Below are 23,754 nucleotides of genomic sequence, written 5' to 3' on the forward strand. Positions count from 1 at the left end.
ATACACTGTAATGTTACAACTTGTGTTGTTTCTAGCATAGATTAATAGTAATTCATAAAATTGAATAGATAGAAGAGAGACCAATGCGCTGCCTGGTACGGAAGGGATAAGGATAGTATTACCTCCTGGTGGAAGCGGCTCACAAGTCTCGACTGTTCACAATATTGGCATTGCGCCTGTATTATACACTTCTGCGGTCTGTCAAAACAGCACCTGAGTCCTGCCAACTGGAGACTTCATATAGGAGCAGATACAACAGCCTTACTTGAGTGGAAAAGAGGCTCTTAGTCCATACTGCTCTCCTGGAAATCCTCACTCCACACACCACACTCTAGGTTGATCCATGCTGAGTGTGCTATATGGCAAAGTCCTGACAAAATAAACTTCTCTAATATGCCGGCAGTGTGCCTCCAAATGTGCAGTGAGCGACCACCGGAGCTGACAGTTATCCACAGTGCACACAAGGGTTCAATCAATAAATCCACAGTCAGTCAGGGGAGACAACCTTGACGCGTTTCTCCTCCTTAGCAGGAGTTTATTCAGCTCCGGTGGCCACTCACTGCACATTTGGAGGTGTGCTGCCAGCATATTAGAGAAGGTAACCATCCAAATTTGTAAATTGGTCTATAGCATATATTTATATAGAGGAGGGAACAATAAATTTAATTCAAGTTGACATTTATATTGGTCATCAACTACAAACATGATAAATATAACCAGTGTACTCTTTAGACCAGACCTAGTTTCATTGGTCTAATGGGCTAAGGCAGCATACTCAAATGCATAAGGTAGCGGGCGCAAATCTCACCTATACAGACTCATATATTTCAATTTACAAAAATCACAATTAAGGTTAAAGTTACATAGAATTATAACCATAGACAAAGCGTTGCACAGATTGAATGTGTTTGATCTTATGACCAAATTAATATAACCTTGTAAGATATACAAAGAATTATCAATAGAGCGCTTCACACTGCTGCTGCTTCTACCACTAACACCCGACAGCTGGTTGTAAATGATCACTACTATGCAAATGGTGCAATACACCGTGGTAGACTCTGCAGCGCTGTGTTTTTAAATGTTCAAATCTGATATGATATAGCAGATCGTAATATACATCAACCACATCAAAAGAGAAAAAAGGGGAATTATGTGTCCATCAAATTATTCACTAAAAGGTGTTCCTTGTAATAAATAGCAGTAAAGGGTATTCCTTATAACAGACAACACCATATAGCGTCTGATGATATTATATTAATAATGTCCGAGTAAATAACAGTTTCTGTATACAACTTAATAGCCGTCCTGGGCGGGTTTTTTTAGTCACAAAGGCAAAGGGAGGACTCTATTCCTCAAAACAATCTTCCAATGTAGATCCTAAAGGGTGGATTAAATTATTGCAGTTCACCAAGAAATAAATATAAAAGTCTCGATACTCTCCCAAAGCGAATCCTTTTAATAAAACTTAAAAAAAAACAGTCACAATAAAAACAAAACACGAGATTCCAAACAGATCTTCCTTAGAAAGATTAAATCTCTTTCAAGTCACGCTAATGTCATTCAATGATGTTAACTCCGTATATAACAAGACTGGAGTAGCTTACCGGACCTGCAGAGACCCACCGGATAGCAGCGCTGAAGCTCCGTCTATGATGGTAGGGATACCACAGAAGAAATCCTGTGTCGCCTGATAATATCAGGTTGGTAAATCCTCTGGGCAGTAGATGATATTCAGGGCTCGGCTCTCACCCGGTACCTGTCTGCTCTCCCCACTCTCTCCGACGTGCTCTGAGCTTGTAATCGCGGCTCTCACCCGCGGCTCATGCGCTGTGTATGACCATCTAACCGTATGGGTCTCAGCTGCTCTGGCATCCAGCAAACATCTGCCACCTGTCGGCTGGGCTCTCCTAATCCCGCGTAACTCCAATGACTAATGTAATTAGGATCTCCGTCTCCAAGTCAGCTACCAACGACTTACAGTATAACCTATCTACAAGTGGGCATACAATCCATAATGAAAAGGTAAAGCACAACTGCCATGCTCTGTATACATATTACTGGATCTTTTGAAGTTCAAATATTACTTATTTCTATAGATTCATTCAGACCCATGGGCACAAAGGTTCCAAGTGAGAATTTCCAAAAAGCCTCTCTCTTGCATAGACGGTTAAATCTATCGCATCCCCGCACAGTACTGTAGGTCTGATACATTCTATTCCTTGAATATTCAACATCCTAATATCTCCATTGTTTGTTCGGGGCCTATCCATTTATAGACTTGAAGATCTGAACGTCTAGCGTTCAGACCTTCAAGTCGCCGGGTGCTGAGCGGCACTGAAAGAAATTCACTGAACGTCTTTTCAGTAGTGCCGCTGATGCACGTCCGGCTTCCTATCTCCTAGCATGCCGAACCTGACGACTGTCGTCAGGTTGACCGGCATGTTGGAGAGATAGTCTGGGTCGGCAAGGACCCAACATGCACGCGCATCGCTGGTCCTTGCCGGCTATCCACTAGCAGACTTTCTGCACGTTCCGACCAAAACCTCCTGGTTTTGGTCGCATCGTGCAGAAAGTCTGCTAATGGATAGGCCCCTTTAGTTTGACATTTTGAGATAAACTATGAGAACATATACTTTAATCACATTTAGTGTATGTTCAAGGAACCTTGTATTTAAGGAGCGTGTCGTCCTGCCGATATATTGTGCCCCCAAAAACACATGATAAGGTATATTACGAATGTACAGTGCATCCAGAAAGTATTCACAGCACTTCACGTTTTCCACATTTTGTTATGTTACAGCCTTATTCCAAAATGGAATAAATTCATTTTTGTCCTCAAAATTGTACACACAATACCCCATAATGACAACGTATAAAAAGTTTTTGGGAGATTTTTGCAAATTTAATAAAAAAAAAAACTAAGATATCACATGTACATAAGTATTCACAGCCTTTGCTCAATAGTTTGTTGATGCACCTTTGGCAGCAATTACAGCCTCAAGTCTTTTTGAATATGATGCCACAAGCTTGGCACACCTATCTTTGGGCAGTTTCGCCCATTCCTCTTTGCAGCACTTCTCAAGCTCCATCGGGTTGGATGGGAAGCATCGGTGCACAGCCATTTTTAGATCTCTCCGGAGATGTTCAATCGGAATCAAGCCTGGGCTCTGGCTGGGCCACTCAAGGACATTCACAGAGTTGTCCTGAAGCTTTGATATCTTGGCTGTGTGCTTAGGGTCATTGTCCTGCTGAAAGATGAACCGTCACCCCAGTCTGAGGTCAAGAGCGCTCTGGAGCAGGTTTTCATCCAGGATGTCTCTGTACATTGCTGCATTCATTTTTCGATCTATCCTGACTAGTCTCCCAGTTCCTGCTGCTGAAAAACATCTCCACAGCATGATGCTGCCACCTCCATGCTTCACTGTAGGGATGGCATTGGCCTGGTGATGAGCGGTGCCTGTTTTCCTCCAAGCGGGATGCAATCAGGAAGCCGGCTGACATTATACTGACAGCCGGCTACCCGACTGTCATATTCCAGCGAGGGTGAAATGTCCGGCATCTTGATGTAGACGCCGCTCATTTCACCGACGCCGGGAGACCGGCACCCGGAATCCCGATTGAAGGGATGCCGGGTGCCGTGAGCGGACATCTGTGGGGGGGGGAGGGTTAAGTTTAGGGCTCCCAGGGGGGACTTAGGGTTAGGCACCCCCCCGGCAGGTTAGGGTTAGGCTAGGGGGAGGGAGGGTTAGGGTTAGGCACCCCCAGGGGAAGGTTAGGGTTAGGCACCCCCCCCAGGGGGACTTAGGTTTAGGCAGCGGGGAAGGTAGGTTTAAGCACTTAGAGGGGGGATTAGGGTTAGGCACTGGGGGGGAGGTTAGGGTTAGGCACCCCTAAGGGAGGGTTAGGGTTAGGGGGGTTGGTTAGGTTAGTTAATACTTACCTAGGGACGATCGGGATTTCCAGCGCTGTCGGGCTGCCACTGCAGGGATCTGTTCCACTGTCGGCTTGACGCTGCCGGAAATTGAACTGCCGGCCATGCGGCCGGCGGTATTACATATCATTTCCCTCTAAAAATAACGCCTGGCATTGACGCCTAATAGTTCAATCTTTGTCTCACCAGACCAGAGAATTTTGTTTCTCCTGGTCTGAGAGTCCTTCAGATGCATTTTGGCAAACTCCAGGTGGGCTGCCATGTGCTTTTTACTAAGGAGTGGCTTCTGTCTGGCCACTCTACCATACACGCCTGATTGGTGGATTGCTGCAGAGATGGTTGTCCTTCAGGAAGGTTCTCCTCTCTCCACAGAGGAATGCTGTAGCTCTGACAGAGTGACTATCGGGTTCTTGGTTACCTCCCTGACTAGGGCCCTTCTCCTACATTCGCTTAGTTTAGACATCCGGCCAACTCTAGGAAGAGTCCTGGTGGTTCCAAATTTCTTCCATTTACAGATGATGGAGGCCACTGTGCTCATTGGGACCCTCAAAGCAGCAAATATTTTTCTGTACCCTTCCCCAGATATGTGCCTCGAGACAATCCTGTTTCAGAGGTCTACAGACAATTCCTTGCACTTCATGCTTGGTTTGTGCTCTGGCATGCACTGTCAAGTGTGGGACCTTATATAGACAGGTGTATGACTTTCAAAATCATGTCCAAACAACTGAATTTAGAACAGGTAGACTCCAATTAAGCTGTAGGAACATCTCAAGGATGATCAGTGGAAACAGGATGCACCTGAGCTCAATTTTAAGCTTCATGGCAAAGGCTGTGAATACTTATGTACATGTGATTTCTTATTATTTTTTTTTTTACATTTGCAAAAATCTCAATAAAACTTTTAACACGTTGTCATGGCTGTAACATAACAAAATGTGTAAAAAGTGAAGCGCTGTGAATACTTTCCGGATGCAGTTAATAAAACTACTCATTTGATGAGTCTTACCTAAGGAACTAGACCTAAATTGTTTAGTTTTGTGTTGAATAAAGTTACAGGTTATACAACCAGCCCTACCACATTTTATTATTTTTTAACCAATTGGTGTCTGATAGATCTCAACTTTCTGGTGCTCTAGTGGATCTGACGTGGCTTGGCGCTAAATGACTCTGTAGATTATTTGCCTTCTTAAAGACCAAACTTGGTTGATCACCAAGGGATAATGATAAAGTTCTATCTAGATTCAGGATAGGGCATTTCTTACTCACAATCTGTTTTACTTCTTTAGACCAGGAGTTAAATTTAGAAATAAATAGTCGGACACCAAATTCCATTTCAACCTCCACAGAAGATATATCTTTGGGCAATAGTACGGATTATCTGTTTCTTCCTAAAGCCTCCTGAAAAGCCTTCTGTAATATAAACTCTGGGCAACCATGTGAAATAAATGCTTTTGTTAGGACCTTAGCATGTGTCATAAATTTAGAATATTTATACAGTTATGGCAAAAAACTATTACAATCTACATCCTTTTTGTATGTTATAGTAATTATCTGATGATCCCTCATATGTAGTGCAATGTCCAAAAAGGTGACATTTGTAGCGTGACACGTGGTAGTGAACTTCAGCCCAAATGTATTAGTGTTTAAATAAGCAGTTTGCATGTTTGTCAAGAGCCTCATCTCCCGTCACTGCCGCCATGAGAGATTTTGGGCACTGACAGACAGACTTTCTATTCCTGATCCCCTCTATGCGCCCCTGGGTGCAGCCCCACTGAATGATGAACTCATGTCAGACCATCCTTATGTTACATGGTGGTCTAGATGGTATAGGTACCAAAATAAAAGTACTTTTATACAGCATATTTCAGTTGAAATCTGACCATCTCCAGTGGTAAAAAATATTTTGGGGGAGAGAAGTCACGTATCTGCTTTAGCAGTGCAAGAACAGATAGCTTTGCTCCTTGTGCAACTATGCGTAATCAGGGCCATAACTAGGGTAGTGCAGCCAGTGCCATGGCACAGGGCACCGCAGGACAGGGGACGCTGTTTGGGCCTGTCAATTTTCTTATTTATTATCATTCTCACTTGTAGCTTCCTCTTCTTTTATCCCCAGCATCTCCTGGCTGACCCTATCTCTTCCCTAGCCCTTCCCACGAGGCCATGGCCCTTTTTCAGGTTACTATCTTATGGTCCAATTTAAATAATAGGGGGGGGGGGGGCGCTAATGCTCTCTCTGGCACAGGGCACTAACAAGTCTAGTTACGGCTCTGTGCGTAATTGTTTAGTTAGCATATTCATATGGTCATGTTAACATCCTGGTGTTTGAATCAGGCACTTGGTGAAATGTAAATTCTATGTTCTGCCTCCTTATACACCCAGCATCCAAGAAGGTTCCTAGAAGTGTTCTTTCCTGTAAGATTGCATCTGGATGACGTAATAACAACTATCCCACTGATGACTCTGTATGCTCAGGACTCATGATTATATGTACAACTAAATCTTTCTGGGCCTTCTCTAGCCACACCCCTGCATAACTGTATTAATTGTTTCTGCAGTTTTACGTGGCTTCCTCGTACGCAGTCAACGGAATGGTGCTTAGCCTACGGGGCATCACAGCAGCTTGAACATCAAGGGAATCTTCTCATTCTAGCTGCTTTGAATTAAAACTATGATTCAATTCATGATTTGCTGAGTATTAAGACTGTCCTCTCACATATTGGACCTCATTCAGAGTCGGTCGAAGCGGCAGCACGGTCGTACGGGAAAAGGGGCCGGATATTCAAATGATTCCCTCGCAAGTTGCGTCCCTAAGTTTGGATCGGTAGCTGGCCGAGCAAGGGGAGGAAGCGGTCGGAATAAAAAAAAATACGCCCCCTTCTCGTACGCATTGCACGTCATCTCCGGGCATATAAGGATTAATCGAGACCATCGAAACTGGTCGTAGAGCTTAAGGTTGACCATACCCTCTCTTAAGCTCTACGATCATGTCAGTGTAAAAACCTCCCATGTCACATGTGCCATGATGCTACTTTGTTAATTATGCACTCCCATAAACCGTATGCACTCCCATAAAATGCAGTTCGCATAATTAGGCACGCCTGCGTTCGGATCTCCACTCCCCCGTTTTCAAGCACCTTCCCCTGTTACCACCCACAAACGCCTCATTCTGTCACTCAAACTACCGACCTGGCTGTGTTCAAGGAGAGAGAAATTTCTGATCGTAGCAGCTAGTTTGCGAACTTTACGCATGCACAGTATAGCGAACATCGGTGGCGTACGACCGACTCTGAATGAGGTCCATAGACCTTTGACTCATCCATCCTTAATTCTCTCAAACTACCAACTCATGTCTTTCCTCCTATTTGACTTCAAGCTGCTTGAGAGGATTGTCTACCTCTACATTCCTTTCCATCCATTCTTTTCTCAACCTTCTTCAATCTGCCCTATCTACTACACTGAACTGCCCTTAACATGGTCACCAATGACCTTCTCACCACCAAATCTAAGGTAATTTCTCTCTCCTCATCCTCTTTGATCTGCCTGCTGGTTTTGACACTGTCGACCATCCTCTACTTCTTCACCCCCTCCATTCTATAGGCCTCTATGACTATGTCCTCTCTTGGTTATTACTTCTCTAACTGACCCTCTTCAGTCTCTAGCTCTACTTGCCCCTTATTTCTTTTACCTGACCTGGGTCCCCCGGGACCCATATTTGGCGCTCTTCACTTCTTATTCTACACCTCCTCCCTCGGAAATGTCATTAGCTTGTTTGGCTTACAATACCATCATTAAGGGCTTATTCATCATCACTTATGGGCCTGTTACAAGCGTAAATGCTAATTTCCGTATATTTTTGGAACTAGCCCATTCATTATTAGGGGCTTGGTAGGGCCGCCTAGTATCCAGAGTATCGGCGTTTGCCTGCGGGAAATCAAAGTCATCATCAGATGCTATTGATTCCCAGAGCTCAGCTCCTTGTTATGGGAAGAAGGTCTGGGGTTGTGAAGAGAGTCCGCCGTTATCACTCTGAGTACCCTGTAGCCATGTGCATGTGTACCCTCAGGTCAAGCATACACAGTCGGCCGGATGGGTACTAGAAAGTAATACTGGGGCAGATGTATTAAGCTCTGGAAAGTGATAAAGTAGAGAGTGATAAACGACTATACAATTAGCTCCTAACTGTAATTTTTCAAATACAGCCAGTAACATGACAGTTAGGCACTGATTGGTTGGTAGTTTAGCACTCTCCACTTTATCATTTTCCAGAGCTTAATACATCTGCCCTACTGCTACTTCATATGACTCACCACTGTCTGTTAACGTTAGCTACAGTGAGTTGCCCTACCCTTACCCCTGTGCTTGTATGGTGCTGAGTACACTGACTTGTCTAACAAATAAAAGATAAAAATAATACTATAAGTATTGGCCAAATATAGAAAATTCAATATGAATTGACACCTTATAATGTATTTGAAGACTTGTAGCTAAAATCCCAAACACAGAGTGAATTTCAAGCACCTATATATCATACAAAATGCTCAGATGTTCTTTAATATATTGGTGAAGGTGAGTGCAAAGGCTCAATCACTTCTTGTTGGTAATGTGCAATCACACTGATTTTGCACCCCAATTTCAATGAAGTGATGGTGGTGCTCACAATGGGCCTGATTCGCACGTAATGCCGATGTTCACGTAGTTGAGCAATTTTTGATGCTGTGTGTGCACAACAATCCCTAAAAACACATACAGTGCATGTGTTACACTGTACATACACACAGGGGTGCAGATGCAATTAAGGTGCACTGTGTGTGAAATGTATTGACAGTTCCTGGGCGGTGACTGGGAGGTGGCTATACAGACGCACAGAGACTCACTGTCTTATGGGCATGTTATGGGAGTGTCAACGATGTGTCATTAAGCTGGTTACAAATTTAGAATCTTAATCACTCACATTGCTGATTGAGAATCTGCATCTATTTTTTAAAACCACCTTACCACCTTTCTTTCCTTCCACTCCCTCTTTGACCCTTTTCATTCTGGCTTTCATTCTCTCCACTCCACTGAAATTGCCCTCACAAAAGTCACCAACGACCTCCTTGCTGCCAAATCTAAGGGCCACTACTCTCTGCTAATTCTCCTTGACCGCTTTGCTTCTTTCAAGACTGTTGACCACCCTCTCCTGCTGAAAAGCCTTCACCCCCTTGGTCTACATGTCACTGCTCTCTCCTGGCTGTCTTCCTACCTCTCTGACCAATCCTTCTCTGTCTCCTCTCATGACTCCTCTTCCCCCCCATATCCTCTTACAGTAGGTGTTCCCCAAGGTTCTGTTCTTGGACCACTCCTATTATCCCTCTATACGTCCTCTCTAAGTGAACTCATCAGCTCTTTTGACCTCCATTATCATCTCTATGCTGATGATATGATGATACTCAGATCTACCTTTCCTCCCCTGACCCCTCCTCCTCTCTCCTCACTCATATCGCCAGCTGTCTCTCTGCTATATCTTCCTGGATGTCCCAGCGATTTCTTAAACTTAATACATCTTCCCACCCTCCCACATAACCTCACTTTCCACTATTTCTTTATTAATTGATGGCACAATTATCTCCTCTAGCCCCAAAGTGCACTGTCTTGGAGTTATCCTGGACTCCTCCTTCTCCTTCAAACCACATATCCAAAACCTCTCACAGCCCTGTTGTTTCCATCTCAAAAATATTTCCAGGATCAGACCTTTTCTCACCCAGGATGCTACTAAGACCCTAATACACTCACTCACCATCTCCAGATTGGGCTACTGCAACCTTCTTCTTTCTGACCTTCCCAACTCCCATCTCTCTCCTCTCCAGTCTGTCGTCAATGCTGCTGCTCAACTCATCTTACTCACCAAATGCTCTACATTTGCCTTCCCTTTCTTACAAGCCCTCCACTGGCTCCCCTTCCCCTTCAGAACCCAATTTAAAGTTCTCACACTCACTTACAAAGCCCTCAAACATTCCTCTCCCATTTACATATCCAATCTCTTCTCCCTTCATTCTTCTGTCTGGCCTCTTCGTTCAACAAATATATGCCGCCTCTCAAACCAACTGATTACTTCCTCCCACTCCCGCCTCCAAGATTTTGGCTGTGCTGCTCCCCACCTTTGGATCTCTTGACCTCTCCCCATCAGACTGTCCACTTCTCTACAATCCTTCAAATGGGATTTCAAGACCCACTACTTCATCAAAGCCTTCCAGCTCTCATCCTAACCCGCTACTCCATGCTCCCTCCTCCCTGTCTACCCCATCTGTCACACCTGCTTGTCTGTCCCTCCCCTTAGAATGTAAGCTCTTGCAAGCAGGGCCCTATACCCTCTTGTGCTTCTCCTTACTTTATTTTCATCTACTTCTTTCTCCCCACTAGGGCACCTAACACTTGGTTGCTTATGCTCTGTTGCTTATTTGGGTGTTATGGTCACCAATATAGCTATGTATATTATACATGTCCTTGTCCTGCATTGTATTTGAATTGTACTGTTAGTCACTTTTTTGGTTATGTACTTTGTAAGGCGCTGCGGAACACTTGTGGCGCCATATAAATAAATGATAATAATAATAAACTAGCATTGGGTTGGTGCAAGTTTCAATGGTGCAAGCAATGGCTGCAGCAAAAGATGCACCAAGCAGGATTTCAGCTTCTAAAGATGCTCTACGTGGGTGTCTCAGTCCTTGTACATTCAGTCGCACGAGTGTACACGCAGGGGAAGGGCTGATACTAGCATTAGCATACAGTCACAGATTCAACTGCAGCAAAATAGGCTAAAGCAGTCTCTGCAGCATGCAAACAAAAATCAGCCCTAATATATCCTTATTTTAGCTAAAAATTGAGTTTGTATAATGGGATTATCCATTGTACATAAAAAAAATGCTATACTGTATAGATTTCTGCTGATCCATTACTTTTTTAACACAAGAGGGTAAATTTACTAAAGGTTGATTTTAATCAATTTAAAATTGATCTAAAGTGATCAATATCAATGTTGTGTTTCAGGGGCTAAATAGCACATTTACTAACACTTGAAAATTGATATAAAAAAATATATCTGTTTGTAAATGTGGGACTTAGCCCCTGTAACACAACATTGATGTTGATCGATTTAGAGCGAATTTACTCAACTAAAATCGACTGAAATAATATTCACTGAAAAATGGATCTGTCACCATGAATGACAGTTGCTCAGTCAATAACCCCCTCAGAAACTTTACAGTATACGGGTAATTCTTAATTATTATCACCTCTTCCATATAGCACTTGTTTTTGTCTTTACCAATACTTTCGTGGAAGGTCCTTCCTCATGCCAGGGAAATTAATGCAGAGAGAAGAAATATTTTTATCAGATTGGTGACTAAGGTTATTTCACTTAAGATGACCTTACATGGCACAATCTTACCGCTCAGCTCCACCGCCAGATCAAAGTCCAATGTATCCAAACAAAAATAGTCCAAATTGTACTGTTGTTTGGCTCTAGGCTAAAGATGCCACATGTCTTTCCACGCTACTGGTGGCGGGTGAGCTGGGTTGGAAGTCAACTTCACATACAGACTGATTGCTGCCATCTTATTCCAACCACATTTACCAACTTGTACAAAGGATTAGATAAATGTAACGTTAGATGAATGTAACGGGATTATTATTGGTCATGGTGTTCATTTTGGGAGCACACAGGCTGTGATATTGGTTTGCCCAATTGCCTGGTATTGCAACAGATATAGCAGCGTGAATTGTTAGCCATCACTTCTGTAGACATTACCTTAGGTCCCCAATGGTAATGAAAGCCAACTTTGTAGATACTATAGGGGAGATGTAGATAAACTGGAGAGAGATAAAGGGGCGGATGTACTAAGATCTGGAAAGTGATAAATTGGAGAGTGATAAACTACCAAAATATCAGCTACAAACACAGTCTGTAACATGACAGTTAGGAGCTGGATGGCTGGTAGTTTATCACTCTCCAATTTATCACTTTACAGAGCATAGTACATCTCCCCCAAAGTACTAACCAATCAGCTCCTAACTGTCGTCTTTCAAACACAGGGCTAGATGTTCTAAGCCTTGCAGATAGATAAAGTGGAGAGTGATAAATGACCAACCAATCAGCTCCCAACTGTAATTTTCAAACACTGCATGTAACATGACCGTTAGGAGCTGAATGGCTGGTCGTTTATCACTCTACACTTTATCACTTTCCAGAGCTCCATACATCTGCCCCACAGTGTGAAAAGGGACAGTTAGGAGCTAATTGGTTGGTACTTTCTCTCTCTCCACTTTCTCTCTCTCTAAGGCTTAGTAAATCTCCCCCACAGTCTGTAAAGTGACAGTTAGGAGCTGGTACTTTATCTCTCTCCAAGGTTTGACACATCTCTCCCTGTAGGTGATAAAGCTGCTATCACATCAGGACTGGGCTCACCTACAGCTGCCTGATTGCAAGACACAGTCTGTGAAAAGCCCACTTCTGCCCTTCTGATGTTATTTTGCCTTTATTCATTTATTATGCTTTATTCTTTATTTAATGCCTACACATGCAGATGTTCAATACTGGCAAAGTACACACATTGGGCTCGACCATGATTACAACAGGTGCTGACAACCTAGTGTTAGATGAATAGGGAAAGATGGCTCCTGCAACTGTAGCTTTTGAGAGTTTAACTTCAGAAATCCTTTTTATGAAGGTTTAAAGACATCAACATAGTTTTATATGAATTTATAGCTCAGTTTTAGTATTCATTCAATAGAACATGATTTTGTTGAGAGAAACATTAGCATGTATCACTAGGAATTGTCAGATCATAAGTAATAAACAGTAATTGGAAGTATATAAAAGCAACATAAGTTCAAAGTGAAAAAAAGAAGAAGACATTTATAATGCACCAGACATTGTATAACCTGGGAGAGATCAAACCGCTCATCCAGAAGATTGTATAATGAAAGGGGTCGATGAATAAGATGAGCCGGCAGGGGAGGGAACGGGAGACTAATAATTAGTGTAAAATTTATGTCTGAGATGGCAAGATTTATCAAACGTAATGGTGGATGAAAGCTTCCAATATTTCAGCATAAAGAGATCATATTGCGCCTCCTTTATGGGCCAATTTTCCAACAATTTTAGCATTTGAAGTCAATCATGAATATTAGGTGTTACAAGAGATCATGCGCTGTAAATTGTGATGCCCCAGAGATGGACTGTAGAGCGGAGCATTTAACACGACAGTAAGGCTGAAGAATTTATCAAACTTTTTTAACCCCCAAAACATAATCAAGAAACTCCCAGTTTCAAGAGTCAAGAGATAAATTGTATGAACAGAAGCCCCCTGGTTGGTGTCTAAACTTTTTTTAAAAGAAAAAGTAACATAAATAATATAATACATAGCAAATAAGACATGGGCATCAAAGAAGTAGCTTCTACATCGGCGTATTATACATATTATAATAAATATCATAAAGTCAATGTAAGGTATATAAATAATCATTTTTAAAAAAAAGAATAAGGGTCATGACAAGATTTTAAATCTAAATAAGACATTGAGTCAATATTATGTATAAACATAGCAAGCATTAGATGGTGTACAGGGTCAGGCTTACAGAATATAAACAAAAATATAATAAATAAACAGCATGCTCAAAAAACACCACTATCCCCGTCCCGGTGGAGGCCGTATTGAGACTGACATGAGCAATCCCAAATCTTATGATATTTCTGAACAGCATTCTTAGAGGTGTATAAGTACCTTTCATGGTTCACAGTGTCATTAACAAGAGCCTACCACATAGGAAGGGAAGGGGGAACCCGTGGAAGCCAAGTTCTAGCTATCACAACTTTCGCCAGAGTAATCAGGCACATAACATATTTGTATAAAACATTATGAAAGTCTTCTCAAGTGCAATGCCAAAAAGGCAAACGCTGGGTTGTAGAGGGGAGAGAACAGGAGCAGTACCTCAAATCCAAAACACTTCTCCAAAACTGAAAGATGCTTGGACACTTCCATAACATATGCCAGAAGGCACTATCAGTGATACAGCAGTTGGGACAAACCAAGTCAGCTTGGAAACCTATAGCATGTAAAGATACACAATTATACTGGCTCCTCTGATGGCTCTTAGTAGGGCATATGTAGAAGTCACTAATGTTTCTAGAGAGCAGGCTGATTCACCTTCTCTCCCGGCCTTGTCTAACAGTGGTCCTGCAGCATCAGCCTCTTTATACCAAGTGTTGCTCAGGCTAATCCAGACCTTATAAAGAAGATTATGCTACTAGAACTCTAGACTCTAGAGCAGTGGTTCTTAAACTCGATCCTCAGGACCCCACACAGGTCACATTTTCCAGGTCACCTAGCAGGTGCACAGCTGTATTCATTACTCACTGATACATTTTACAACATCCACAGGTGGAGCTAATTATTTCACTTGCAATTCTGTGAGGAGACCTGGAAAACATGCACTGTGTGGGGTCCTGTGCCCTAGAGGGACAACTCCCTTTATTTTGGCATTCTCTACTAGGAAAACATACCCTATACCCATTTAGTTTAGTCACAGCCCCTGGACAAGTGGAGAAAAGTGACTGTTAAAAAAAAACAAACTTGGTCTCTGCCATTAATATGGATTCCTCACCACGCTAGAAATAACACTTTGCCAGGGCAAGACAGTCCTACAAAATCCTCATTGAAATGGCTGGACCTGTCACATATTCCCTAATATACAGTCAAACAGGTAATTCAGACCAGTATTAAATGTAACAGCATTAAACCATTTTATTTCATATGGAGGGTTTACAAAAGATATTCTTTCTGTTAGATCAACATGGTTACTGCATAAATATAGATCTACAGGATACTTTTCATTCAATCTTAAGTCAACCAAACCACGTTAATGGTTTACTAGAGTAATGATGATGATGTCACACCTTTGCCCAAAAGAAGTCCAATGTGCATCATTCTTATCTACACAAGTTACTGTCAACAAACACAAGTCTGACAACCTTAATAATCCACATGAACATACCATTGCCACTTTTGATAGAGCTGGGCTTTACTATAAACTACCATATAGGAATCTTAGTCCCAACTAGTCAGATTCTATATAGGGTTCATACTAGGTACACCTTCTTACCGCTTTCTTGCAGAGAGTGTCTTCAGGGAAATGGACAGTGGCTCAGTTAGTCTGAAACAGCGTCAGTTATCCAAAAGCACAATGTCACCCTGTGAGATCTAGCTACCATAATACGGAACATGATAGCACTTTCTCCAAGGTTCCTCCAAGTCCTTTTATTCTTCAGAATGTCACAGAGTCTCCTCAGGCATTTATTACATGTTCATCACCCTACTCACCTGTACAAGTAACCGGGGAGATTTCAGAATGGTGGGCAGATCACAGACCTCTAATTGGTCCCCTCCTATAATTATGATATCATCATGCGAGGTTGGGGAGCATTCTCTAAGGACAGAACAATAAGAGGAGATTGGACAGAATAAGAATCCCTTCTACATATAAATGTATTGGAGAAAAAAAAACGTGCTCTTCAAACCCTATTTCCATGCCTAGACAATATGACAGCAAAGTCCTATGAAAATAGAATGGGAGGACCTTGTTCAATTTCCCTTTGTAAGGAAGCTCTGGAGATCTGGTGCTGGGCATGCTAAAGGCATCTTACCTCCCGGGTCACATGAAGGAACTGGCAAATGCATTATCCAGATATCGCCCTTTAGACAAAGTAGTATTGAAGAGCAGTATGTTTCAGATGATTCTTCACTCCTTTGGTAACCCTGGAGTGCATCTGGTTGTCACTCCATCCAGTATGACCCTGGATTTCTTAGCACACAAGTATGACTCAGGCCTAGCTTATGCTACTATTCATCCATACCTATGGTTCTTATCTTGCCATATTAATTCTTAGCTTTACACAGAACAAAATTACCCCCCATCTGTTGAGAAGACAGATGTCCAGATTTCTGGTCTGTCCGGGGTAATCCTGGACAAGTGGTAACATTGACCTCTGAATAACCAAAATGAATACATTAAAACTTATGTATTCTATTTCTAAATTTTTATATATATTTTTTCCTGGTCCCTGAAAATAATGTACAGTGTATTTGGGTTTCCAGTAACAGGCACTATGGGCCTTATGTACAGTCAGACAGAAATGCGATAAGTGTTTTTTTTTTTTTTTGTCTCAAAGCGCTATCTTCTTTATTGTGCATGCAATCCACATATATTTCCAGTCACACGTGTGAAATGCGATTGTTTGTGACTAGGGAGCTGAAACCGGTGCTGGAATGGACATGGAGTCGCAGGCAATAGGTATTGAGTCGGGGGCAGTAGACGTAGTGTGGTGTGTAGTCACAAAGTACGACTAAAAACACTGCCAAAAAGTCTCAAACACAGCCTTATCGAGGGGTAGGAGCTGTATGTTATCTGACCCAGGTCTAAGAGTAATGAAATCTGTGTGTGATTGGTCGCTCATGGTGAAAACACACCCATTTATGCAAAACCCCTAAAGCTGCGAGACTTTACACTGTATAGCTCATTTGTTTTACACAAATAAGGAATGCCTCATATTCATTAGGGGAAGGGGAAGCCTTTAAGTGTTGTCATTAAATAAAGTTTCCTATTTACATCTGCTAATATTCACGTTTTACAGGCTCCAATCCACTCGAGTATTTATTATGTGCTCTATCCGGCCATTAACTGTACTGTAATGTGTTTCCATTGTGCAGCACAATTTGGAGCAATTCCAGGACTCATGGTGAAACTACATCTCCAGTTGGAATCCATCAGACCCAGATACGACAAGCGTAGGGAGTCGCAGCTCAATATTTGTCAATGCGACTGATTCTCAATAGGTCACAAGGATGCAACTTTTCTTGCAATCGGATTTTGCGAGTCCATATGTGTCTGACCATGAATAAAGCCCTTTAAGCTGAAATTGCAGCTTAGTAAATGTGATTTCTAGGTGTGATATGGTATAATACAATATGAACTGAACAAGCCATTATTGCAAAATAAAAATTCCATCAGCACAATTCAATAAAATGCTGGTGGGTAAGTTTTCTTATTTAATATTTCTTACTTAAAGCCTGGATCCTGGCACAGACAATTCACTAGTCGTTTTGTGTTCATCTGATTCTACAATCATTTGCTTACCACAAACTGTGTAACCAGGATAAACTCTGACTTAAGTTCTATTTCCTGTGCGTCTTTTAATTCCGGGCCCCCTAATCATTTGTGCATTTCAGTTATACAAATCAGACTGGATTCTTGGAATAACGACCTATAGATTACTAATAATGACTCAGCAACACAAGTTTTTCAGTCCCCTAATCATGAAAAGGATTTAGCATTAACTCAAAATCTTCATCTTAATCGAGGAAATGACCTAATTTCATTACCGAAACTCTCAAATATTCTCACATTTATTACTTGGTAGGATGAAAATTTGTACAACAAGCAGGTTTAGGTACAGACTTGTGGTCTAGGATAATGTAGAAGTCATCTCGGTCTGAGTATACATAGCTTTGGTAGTAATTTGTTATTTATTAAAAGAGAACTACAGTCGGAGGAGAGCCTGGTTATTTTGATGACTGAGGCAGCATCTCAATGCCATTACTGTAATTACCATAAACATACTGTCTACTAGGCAGAAACCACTACCGGATTTTTTGAAGCATCATATGTACAGGAATTGTGAAATAAATCCCTTATACTGTGCCTTTGACGATGTAGGCTTGTATTAACAACAAACATTATACCTTGCTTTGCTGTCTCGCTGAGGAACACCTCTATACTCTATACCATCCATATAACGATAGGGGGATATCCGCGTTATTTTGACAAGGAACGATTTGAAAATCTATGTTAGGGCTGCCACAGATCAGAGTGATCCCTTCCAAGATCACAGGAATAAAAATTTAAATATGTAGGTATGATCTTATAGGGCGCACCTAAATAACATCCATATACTTGAACCTTGAGTCTGTTTGATAAATGAATATACTGTTTGCGCTACTAAAGATGCAGGTATAAAATGGATAAATGGGTATAGCATAAATATGAGTAAAAGGTAAATATTCAATAAAACAATATACAATATGACAAGTAGGACAACATATAACCATATAAAAAAATGAAAAGAATAATAATCAGCATAAATGTAAAATGTTCGTCACGATGTGTGAAAATTCAGAACAGCGTGTGGCAGAATCGCTGCTTTTGAACAATATGATTCCGTGACTTATGTACAGTTCTCTAGATAAAATGTCCTTATAAAAATTATGCTAAGTGATTTAGGCACTGGTATAAAGGGAGTAAATCCACTTCTGTTGCTCCCTTGGTCAATGTCAGTGCTCCAAATGCCATTTGCAATAGTTTAAAATGACCTGGAATAAGTCCGGTTTTGTACTGAAATTAAGTTGCCAGATGGTTAGATGGCAAAGCTGGATTGCTTGTGTGAATACACAGTGGTGGTGTAATAAAAAATGTATATAAATAAAAATAGAAGGTGAAATCTATAACTAAGGGGTGCGCGCACCTCCTACCTTGTCCTTGTCAGCTTAGCTGGCAGGTAGCAGATTCCGGCTCGGCCAAGAACGACAACAACCATTATTCATTACTCAATATAGCAATGAACATAAAGATCTGGAACGGATCATACATAAAAACTGGAATATCCTTCTGAAAGATGATTCCCTTAAACAATTACTGAAAGAGAGACCTACTTTTGTCTGTAGGAGAGCACCAAGCATCAAACAAAAACTGGTGAAAAGTTTTCTATCTCCAAGGAAAATCTCTTGAAAAAACAGTGAAAATTGGCTTGACACTAAAAAAGCTTCTTCTTCTGCAATCATTGCAGAGCATGTAAGACCTCAAACAAAAAATCCACTATTCCCCTCCAGACTTTCACTTCCTATACCACACAAAAGGAATATAAGATCAAAGGAAAACTCAGCTGTGATTCCAAAGGAATTATCTACCTATCATGCCCATGCGTATTCCAGTATGTTGGACAGACCATAAGAAAACTTAGTACACGCCTGGGAGAACACATGAGGAACATTGAGAATGGTTTAGGACACACAGTGTCTCAGAGCATTTCAGCACATACCACAACAAGGATTCCTCTTTACTGACATTTCTAGCCATTTCACTTGTTAAACCCTCATGGAGAGGAGGAAATCATATCAAATCAATGTCAAGAGAAGAAAGCAAATGGATATTTGAACTCAAAACTTTAACACCACATGGACTTAATATTGACTTTGAGCTCTCCAGGTTTCTGAATAGAGACCCCTGATCGGAACACCTAGAGAGAATGGTAATTCTTAGCTCATGAGATACCAGTTGGGACTAAGAGGCAATTTACAGTTATACCACCCTAGTAAGCACCCAAATAAACCATCCGAACTTGGAAACTAAGTAGGGTTGGGCCTGTTGAGTAATTGGAAGGGAAACCACCCATGAAATACAGGTACTGTAAGTTAAAACCTTCTCACTAGTATCACATTGGTCCACCTGAGCAAATACCCCTACGAAGTGTCCCTTTCAGTACAATCAGCCGAAAAAAATCCCCAAATTGATGGGTGTTTCACGCAAAAAATAGCAGATCATGAAAATGGATGACCTAATCAGAAAGAACAAAAAACAGAAAACACATTTCTAAAAAAGCAAAACAGTCTGTAAGTTCCCTTTTGCTGATTATATATGTCCAGTTACTTCATATTCACTATTTTCCTGCATGATATCCCTATGAGACCAAGATTTCACCAGACACCACAAATTCATTTTTCCTGTGTAGCATACTCATTTATGTTATATATATATGAGACCTAGAGGGGTATTCAATATGGGAGCGAAAAGTCCGTGCTGGACTTTTCGCTCCACATCGGAGATTTTTCAGGGATAAAGTATCGGGCGCGCGCCCGCTTTATCCCCGTATTCAATATGAAATCTATGAAAACGGGACCTGGTGAAGTGGGATTTGCGATAAACTACGAAATTTTCCTTGAAAATATTGTAGGACCCCCCTAAAGTTGTAAAAACATGGGGGATCACTACAGACCCCTGTTTTAGAAGAAGTGTTGCAGAAGAGCACTTAGGTTATTTTTTTAATTTTTTTAAGTGGTCCCATCAAATTTGGGGTACATGAAAATGGGTACTAGCATATTTTTATGTCCCTAAAATAAGTTTTTAAAAATTCTGCAACTATGCACCTGCCGCTAATAGCCTATTCTAGAATACACCTGCCGCATACTTGCAGAATAGCCCTGAACCTATTTCCCTATTTTTAAACACTTTTTTCCCATTTTTTTTTTTTTCACCCCAATTTTTAAATTAATTTTTTGGGGTGTCCCTATTTTTTTTTCTTCATTTTTTTGACACAGTTCTTTTTAAAATATCATTCCCAGGGGTGCAGGCTATTTTTTTTAAGCCTGCACCCCTAAACCCCAATTCTGCACTTTTTTTCTCCACCTATTCAGTGGTGAAAGTTATCCCCGTTTTTTTCAAAGCACCCCTTAGCTATAGATTTCACCTTCTATTTTTATTTATATACATTTTTTATTACACCACCACTGTGTATTCAAACAAGCAATCCAGCTTTGCCATCTGACCATCTGGCAACTTAATTTCAGTACAAAACCGGACTTATTCCAGGTAATTTTCAACTATTGCAAACGGCATTTGGGTCACTGACATTGACCAAGGGAGCAACAGAAGTGGATTTACTCCTCTCTTATCATAATTTTTATAAGGACATTTTATCTAGAGAACTGTACATAAGTCACAGAATCATATTGTTCAGAAGCAGCGATTCTGCCACACGCTGTTCAGAAGTTTCACACATCGTGACTCAGTGAACATTTCATGTTTATGCTGATTATTATTCTTTTCATTTTTTTATATGGTTATATGTTGTCCTACTTGTCATATTGTATATTGTTTTATTAAATATTTATCTTTTACTCATATATATGCTTTACCCATTTATCCATTTTATACCTGCATCTTTAGTACATTCATTTATCAAACAGACTCAAGGTTCAAGTATATGGATGTTATTTAGGTGCGCCCTATAAGATCATACCTACATATTTAAATCTATACTATCCATATGTAGGGCAGCATCCATCAGGATTTAATTATCATCTGTTTTCTTTTTTTTTTATACGCATCATAAAGTGTCTGCAGCCCTGTTCAAGGGGTTGACCCAAAAAACATTGTAAAATAACAGAGTAACAGATCATGAATACGATATACAATGACTAACCATATAGTACGTACATAGTATAATTACAGAATACATTACTATAACACCACAGACTGGGTAGAGCTGAAAATGTGGGCTTGGGGGCAACAGAGGACTGTCCAGTTCACCAAAATACCCAAGTATGACACTGCCTTGTGCTATATCCTGGGACAATGACCATAAACATAATTATATGGCCAGGGATGCAAAGACACAAGTGGGGCCGAGGACCCTCTAGACTGCAGGCATAGCCGCCCCCAGTCCATGTGCACAGCTTCAGGAAAAGCCCAGGGACAGTGTCTTTGCATAGAGGAGCCTATTTACAAGTATCTCAAGAGACCATTGAAAATAATTTATTAAGTACAGTAGTTGTTTTTTTAAATGGTTGATGCAGTTGGTCACACCCACAAAGTAAAAATATTATACTTATAAATCCAATAAGATTCATATATATTCCATTCAGTCCTTCACTTTGGCAATATCCACCATTTACTAACTCATTTCACATTTCTGCAAGACCACAATCATGTTTCAGAGGGTTAGTGTCTCATCCTTTGCTTTTGGCTGGCTGCTGCTTTCAGTCAATTACATCTACTGTTCTGCTCAAAGTAGTCTAATTGGAGTAAGTTGCCCGGATCCAAGCCTGTGTACCATACCTGTCAACATTTCCAATTGGAAGTCTGAACAAATCAGGTCACTTTCCTTGACCCACCCAAAGCATGCTCATTCTGGGGCCAGGGGGCACACCGCCTTTTTTGGGAAGCCATGCAGGTGAAAGTAGCAAGCTATCAAGAGAAAGGCCAAAAGAGTCAGGCCTTAGGATAAGAACATGGATATATTAGGGGGTCTATTTACTAGCAGTGTTAGGAGACAAAGTGAAAGGAGATAAGGTACCAGCCAATCAACTCCCAACTGTCATTTTTCGTACACAGCCTGTGACATGACAGTTAGGAGCTGATTGGCTGGTACCTTATCTCATTTCACTTTGTCTCCTAACACAGCTTAGTAAATAGACCCCTAAATTTGTTATATTCATTCACAATTGAATTAGTCACCTTTATAAAATATGTTGCACATCACCTCCTGTTGGTTATAATAACTAAGTTATAAACACACCTGTATAATGTATAAGTGATTATGAAAGTTATAAACACACCTGTATAATGTATGCGTGATTATGAAAGTTATAAACACACCTGTATAATGTATGCGTGATTATGAAAGTTATAAACACACCTGTATAATGTATAAGTGATTATGAAAGTTATAAACACACCTGTATAATGTATAAGTGATTGTGTAAGTTATAAACACACCTGTATAATGTATAAGTGATTATGAAAGTTATAAACACACCTGTATAATGTATAAGTGATTGTGTAAGTTATAAACACACCTGTATAATGTATAAGTGATTGTGTAAGTTATAAACAAACCTGTACAATGTATAAGTGATTGTGTAAGTTATAAACAAACCTGTACAATGTATACATGATGGTGACAGTTATCAACACACCTGTATAATGTATATGTGATTATGAAAGTTATAAACACACCTGTATAATGTATAAGTGATTATGAAAGTTATAAACACACCTGTATAATGTATAAGTGATTGTGTAAGTTATAAACACACCTGTATAATGTATAAGTGATTATGAAAGTTATAAACACACCTGTATAATGTATAAGTGATTGTGTAAGTTATAAACACACCTGTATAATGTATAAGTGATTATGAAAGTTATAAACAAACCTGTATAATGTATATGTGAAGCAGTGTCCACTACGGGATGTAGTTAATAGACCTGCCATTGGGATGCCGGCTGCCGAAATCCCGGCGCCAAAATCACTAACCGCGGCCAGAATACCGGGATTCGGCCAGAATCCCGGCACCAGAATCCCGGCATCAGTGGAGAGGTAGAGAGGGTTAGGATACAAAAAAGGAGGGTTAGGGGTGAAGGGGCGAGGGTTAAAGTACTTACTGTGCCCCTGTCGGGATTCTCAGCATCGGGATGCCGCTGTCTGTCTTTTGACAGCTGGAATCCCGAGTGCCACGCTCTCATACCCAACCCGTCTACTACACAGCCTGTAGGTGTCACTTTTATATATGATGTTGGAGAGCATGGCTTTTCATAGAAAGCAAATGCATTTGTGTTTTCAGCTGTCATGAAAGTTAAGCGCCATTATTGAATATCCTGTAATGAATATGAGTACTGGCGCTTAACTTTCATGACAGCTGATAAGGAATTGTATCACATTAATAGTACAATCTGATACGTTGTGGGATACGATACTATAAGAAACTCCTTTACAACTCACAATAGCTCTTACTTGTCACATGCCAGTTATAGAATACTCACAAAGACTTATTAATAATTGTGAGAAAGGAACAAACCTTTATATGTAAGGGCAATTAAGGTCATTAGATTTATATAACGGTTCACTCACGTGATCGCTATCTACATAATTTTTGATAAGATAATATAATAACGGTTACCAAGTCATTTACTGTTGACTTATACATTATAATCACTGCATCACGTTAGAGGGA

The sequence above is a fragment of the Taudactylus pleione genome, unplaced genomic scaffold (genome assembly GCF_031769625.1).
Source record: "Taudactylus pleione unplaced genomic scaffold, aTauple2 ptg001137l, whole genome shotgun sequence".
Lineage (NCBI taxonomy): Eukaryota > Metazoa > Chordata > Amphibia > Anura > Myobatrachidae > Taudactylus > Taudactylus pleione.